At 40.7% G+C, this 6,261-nt stretch overlaps 1 long non-coding RNA gene across 1 annotated transcript in view; it reads left to right on the forward strand.

Moving 5' to 3' along the window:
• Nucleotides 1-1,617, forward strand: part of LOC106727311 — a 19,408-nt gene extending 17,791 nt beyond the window's left edge. The window contains exon 4 of the long non-coding RNA XR_001363482.1: nucleotides 1,504-1,617. This is a non-coding gene — a long non-coding RNA (uncharacterized LOC106727311). The remainder of the gene's footprint in view (nucleotides 1-1,503) is intronic.
• The last annotated feature ends 4,644 nt before the right edge of the window (nucleotides 1,618-6,261 follow it).

Genomic DNA, 6,261 nt, shown 5'->3' on the forward strand with positions numbered 1-6,261 from the left:
TCATTCCTCACAGGCTCTTACCTGGCAAGGGACCCTCCAATTTTTACTCCAGAAGAAGCTCAGGTTTTTAATATTTTCAGGTGAAATGGACATGGAATGATGAGGGAGTCATCAATTCTGCTGTCTGGGATGGGAAATCCTCTAGTGTCACTCTCTATCTACGAACCCTGGACCTACTCCTATGCCCACCCTCATCAACACAACTTTCCATCTACTCTCTAACATCAATCCCTCCTCTACATCCTGCTGGATTTGTCTGTCACTGGCTTGAACCCTCATCATAACCACTCAATTCCAACCTATTGGACCATCTAACTAAACTCTAGTAATTCGCAGCTCCTGGCTGAACCTCCTGCCCATGGCCCCAACTAGAATCTGGGCTACACCAAGGAGCCCCACCTTCTTGAGACCTTTTGACCCTTCTTGCTCAACCACCATCTCCTTACTTATCCCCCTCCCCTGGGTAGTTATCTTCCATATCTTACCCAGGCAATTGCTCCAAGAACACGAGAACAGGTTTCTGCCCAAGCCAGAGCCGACCGACCAGGACTCCCGAGGACCAGCCCTTCACCCTGGGGACCCGGTCCTCCTTAAGAACCTACATCCACAAGCCTTGCAGCCTAGGTGGACGGGACCTCACACTATAATCCTTACAACCCCCACCGCAGCTGTCGTGGCACCATATCTCCAGGCTCAAGAGGACCCCGGAGCAGCATAACTTCTATAAATGTGAGGTGTTGGGCCCCACTAAGGTCCACCTTAGTCACCTTCCCCCTCCTCCTTCTCCTCCCGGCCCTGAGCAACTGCTTACGACCAGCAGAACCCAGACAGGTGTAATCAAGATGTCAACACCTATGGGGGTTGCCGCTGGAGAGACTGTGTCATACATGATGACTATAATAAGGTCAAGGGTGGCCCCTCTTCCTGCCCCCATGGATATGCTACCAGACCAGTAATCTGGTAACTGGGGGATGGGTCACTTGGAACTGTACCCAAAACCACACTGCAGCCAGTCTCACCAAGGCTAGCCCGGGTACCTTCTTTTGGTGCAACAGCACCTTAAGCAACTGCATAAACTCCTCTGACCCCGGGCCTTGCTTCATAGTCACAGTAGTTCCCCAACTAACCTTGTATGGAGAGTTGGAGCTTGCCTGGCTGCTCCCTTCATCCGGGCCCACCAGGCCGCCTTCCTCCCTGTCATGTTTAGGGATGAGATTGCTGCCTTGGTAGGCCTCACCGGGGGGCCCTCGGGAACAGTCTGGTCACGGCTCAGGACTTTAATGACAAGATCCAGTTAGCACTGGAGTCTACTACCACCTCTTTTAGCCTCCCTACAGCTGAAAGTGGCATCAGTAGCCCAGGTAACCTTACAGAACCAGCGCGCTTCAGACCTTCTGACTGCAGAAAGAGGAGGAACCTGCATATTCCTTCAGGAAGAATGCTGCTACTATGTCAACGAGTCCAGTAGTGGAGCAAAACGTAAACGTACAGACCCTGACTAAGCTGAGTGAAGAACTACATGCAAGACACTCCCAGGACAACTCTCCTTTCGGCTGGTTCCAAAGCCCCTTAGCTACCTGGGTCCTACCCATGATAGGGCCCCTGATTCTCATCTGTCTTTTTTCTCCTAGCCCCCTGGCCTCCTCAATTCATTAGCTCCCGGATCACGGAGATATCACTGGTGACTGTGAATCAGCTCCTGCTCCATCCCTACACTTGGCTCCCCTCTGACCTGCTTCTGCCTGACCCTGGCCTTTAAACACCGCCCCTCCCCCCCTCGTTGTCCCTGGTCAGCTGGAAGCAGTCAGAATGAATCGGCATCCCCTATCACCAAAAGGCCGGGATATTAGGTCAGAGAGAGCCCAGGATCAGATACATGCAGATGTGTAATGGGATAATGGACCCTCCCTGGAATTTCTAACAGATCAGCGTGCCAGACACAGATACCAGCTTCTCCCTGGAATCCACACGACCCCCACACAGATACTGACTCCTTCCTGAATACCCTGCTGACCCCCTGCGGTGGAAACTTCCTCAGCTGAATACCTCAGCTCATGTATCCGCCCCTCACCCAACAGCAGTATAAAAAAAGCGCCCCCCTCCCTGTTGGCGAGAATCCAAGTGCCCTGTCTTTGGGGTTCATGGGTGGCCCGGGGACGCAGAATAAAACCTTTCCTTTTCTCCTCTTTAACCGTTTGGTTCTCTTTGTTCTCTATGCCACTTCCTGAGCCACCTAACCTAACACTCTGTATGTCTGTAAATAAATACATACTTCAAGAAGATCTCTATACTGTTTAGCTTGATGGCACTCAAATAATAAATAGTCATGTTATTTTGCATTTTACTAGCTCAATATTCCAATAACATGACAATAATTTAAAAATATTTATTTACTTTTTAAGATACACCCAGATTTGTTGCATTGTTTAATTCACAAACTATAATAATACTGGAAAATTGGTGGTAAAGGTATGTTCTCATGTACAGGAAGGTAAACTGAATCATTAATAATTGAGGAAAAAATGCCCATGTTCCCACTGATAATTAGTTGCAAGTTTATTTTGATAGCACATATAATCATAGTGCCATATATTTATATGGCATTACAGCTTAAACATCACTTACACACAAACTATCTCAATAAATGCTCTCAACTATTGAGACTAATAGTCATCCTTGCATTTACAGATGTGAAAATCTTGGGTCAAATAATAGGTAAATGCAACACAGTTCTTAAATGGGGTACTTAGGTACAGAATCCAGATTTCACTAACCATCAGGAATTGTTTTGTCCAAATTCACATTAACTCTTAGGGTAACTATACAATTTTCAGAAGTGTAAAATGGTATTTTAGCCACTCTTCTGTTTGTCATACCAATTAAAGCAAAGGTCATTTATATGTTTTGTTCAAAAATGCCAACATGTAGATAAATACTTTTTGATACATTTGATGAAAAGGTCCTTTTCAAAGAGGACATACAGATGGCCAAGAGACACAATAAAAATTTCTCAGCCCCAGCCAGGTGTGGGGTGGAGGGAGTCAATGGTGGGAAAGAAGGGGACATCTGTAATACTTTCAACAATAAAGATACATTTTTAATAAATAAACAGTGCTGTAACAATTGTACTGTTCTGTATTAGTCTTGATCATCAAATTAAATAAATGTGTTCTCAATTCTTATTCTTCTATTGCTCTTGGTTATCCAAATATATTGAAGCCAAATTTTATGTTCTGAGGCTGCATCTACACAATATCAAAACTAAGGACTAATTAACTAGAATTGAAATGAAAGCCAGGATGTAAATGGGGAGTAAAAATGTTATCTTATTCTATCACCACTTATCCCTCCTATTCCCTCTTCTCCCTACCCTCACCTCCCTTCCCCTCTTGTAATCACCATGCTGTTGTCTAGGCCTATGAGGTTTTTTGTTTTTTGTTTTTGTTTGCCTATTCTTAATCCCTTCACCTTTTTCACCAAGCTTCCCAAGCCCCATCCTCTCTGGCAGCTGTCAGTGTGTTCTCTGTGTTTCCTGCACTTGAGTGACTTGTTCCTTTACCAGGTTAGGGAAATTTTCTGGCATTATTTCTTCAAACAGATTCTGTATTACTTTCTCAGATTTTGCTCCTTCTGATACCCTTACAATGCACATGTTATTACATTTCATGTTGTTCCAAATATTTTTTAGACTCTCCTCCTGTGTTTTTTGTCCTTTCTTGATATATCTCCTCCTCAGATGGACCTCAGTTGGTAAGTTTTTCATTACTGTTTAAATTTCTCAATTTGTTATTGTAATTAATTTTTATTTATTCTTGATTCAGTTTCAGTAGGTTTTATATTATTAGGAATTTATCCATTTATTTGATTCTGTCCAATTAATTGGTATATAATTGCTCAAAATTGTAACTTATGATTTTTTCCCTCTTTGGTATCAATTGTAATGTATCCCTTCATTTTCTGAGTTTGTTTATGAGTCTTATTTTTCTCATTCTTTGTTAGTCTAAGAATGTCAATTTTGTTGTTCCTTTTGAAAAGTCATCTATCTTCATAGATTTCTTTCTACTCAGTTTCTATTCTCTAATTTATATGTTCTAATCTTTATTATTATATTGTTTTACAAATATTTGTCTTTGTTTTTTTTTATTTTTTGATGTCAGTAGGATTTTACTTAGATTTTTTCTTTTATTTAAAAATTTTAATTGATATTTTGAGAAAAGAAGGAGAGAGAGAGAGAGAGAGAGAGAGAGAGAGAGAGAGAAACATTGATGGGAGAGAGAAGCATCAATCAGTAGCCTCCTGCATGCAGCCTGACCAGAGATCAAACCTGCAACCCGTGCATGTGCCCTAACTGGGAATTGAACTCACCAATGCTTGGTTTATGGGGCAACTCTCTAACCAACCAAACAACACTGGCCAGAGCAAGATATTTCTTATTTTTTAAACGTAGTTGTGTATTTCTCTGTGTTCCTCTTATTTCCTTTTTGCTGTTTTACATGTTTTGTTATGTTGCATGTTTATTTTCACTTCTTCAAGATGTATTTTCATTTTCTTTTTTACTTATTTTTGACCTAGTGGTTGTAAGAGCATGCTGTTTAGTTTCCATGCATTTATTACTTACCCAATTGCCTTTAGTTACTGATTTTTATTCCATTTTGATTGGAAAATACATTTGGAATGGTTTTTGTCCTCTTTAGTTTGTTAAGACACTTTTATAATTTAGCATCCTATATAATAAACGGCTAATATGCAAACTGACTGAACAGTGGAATGACCAGTCACTATGATGCGCACTGACCACCTGGGGGCAAACACTAAATGCAGGAACTGCCCCCTGGTGGTCAGTGCACTCCCACAAGGGAAGCGTCACTCAGCCAGAAGCCCTTGAGTTGGGCTCACCGTTGGCGAGTGCAGTGGCAGTGGCAGGAGCCTCTCCCACCTCCAGGGCAGTGCTAAGGATGTCTGACTGATGGCTTGGATCATTTAAGTCACTTACTTTTAAATTGATTATTGGTAGGTAATTATTGACATTTTATTTTTTATTACTATGTTCCTCTTTATTTTCACAATTTTTCTCCTTAAATAAGCCCTTTAACATTTCTTATAATTCTGGTTTGGTGATAATAATATTTTTAGCTTTTTCTTGTCTGTGAAGCTCTTAATTTCTCCTTCAATTTTAAATGATAGCCTTGTTAGGTAAAGTAGTCTCAGTTGTAGGTCATTGCTTTTAATCACATTGAACAGTTTGTACCAATCCATTCTAGCGTAAAATGCTTCTATTGAAAAAAATAGGTGACAGTCTCTTGAGAGCTCCCTTGTAGATTACTAACTGTATATTTCTTGATACTTTGAAATTCTCTCTTTGTCTTTAACATTTACCATTTTAATTATGATGTGTCTTGGTCTGAAACTCTTTGGATTCATCATATTTGGGACTCTCTCTTCTTGATGGATATCTGAGTCTTTTTCCTGCACCATTTATTGAAGAGACTGTCTTTACTGCATTGTGATCTCTTGCCTCCTTTGACTAATATTAATTGACCATAAAGGCATGAGTTTATTTCTGGACTTTTTGTTTGGTTCCATGGGTCTATATGCCTGTTCTTATGCCAGGACAATGGCCTTTTAGTATAGTTTGATATTTGGTATTGTGATACTTTCAACTTTGTTCTTCTTTCTCAAAATTGCTGTGACTATCCAGGGTCTTTTTTGATTCCATAAAATTTTTTGAAATATTTTTCCTACATCTATGAAATATGCCATTGGTATTTTAATAGGGATTGCATTGAATCTATAGATCGCTTTGAGTAGTATGGAGATTTTAATGATGATAAATCTTTCAATTCATAAACAGGATATATGCTTCCACTTATTTGTATCTATTTTGAATTTTTTTCAATGGTCTATAGTTTTCTGAGTACAGTTTTTTTTTCCTCCTTAGTTAAATTTATTCTTTGGTGCCTTATTTTTTGTTTTGGGGCTTGTTTTATTAGTTTCTTTTTCTGATAGTTATTACTGGTTCATAGAAATGCCACTGATTTCTGTATATTGATTTTGTTTCCTGCAACTTTGCAAAATTCATTTATTAGATGTGGGTATTTTTGTGTAATTTTTAGGGTTTTTATATAAAACTAGGGGCCCGGTGCACAAAAATTTGTGCACTGCGGGGGGGAGGGGGAGAGGGGGGGCCCTCAGCCCGGCCTGTGCCCTCTCGCAGTCTGGGACCCCTCAGGAGATAACGACCTGCTGGCTTATGCCTGCTCC

The sequence above is a fragment of the Myotis brandtii genome, unplaced genomic scaffold (genome assembly GCF_000412655.1).
Source record: "Myotis brandtii unplaced genomic scaffold, ASM41265v1 scaffold40, whole genome shotgun sequence".
NCBI classification, from domain to species: Eukaryota; Metazoa; Chordata; class Mammalia; order Chiroptera; family Vespertilionidae; genus Myotis; species Myotis brandtii.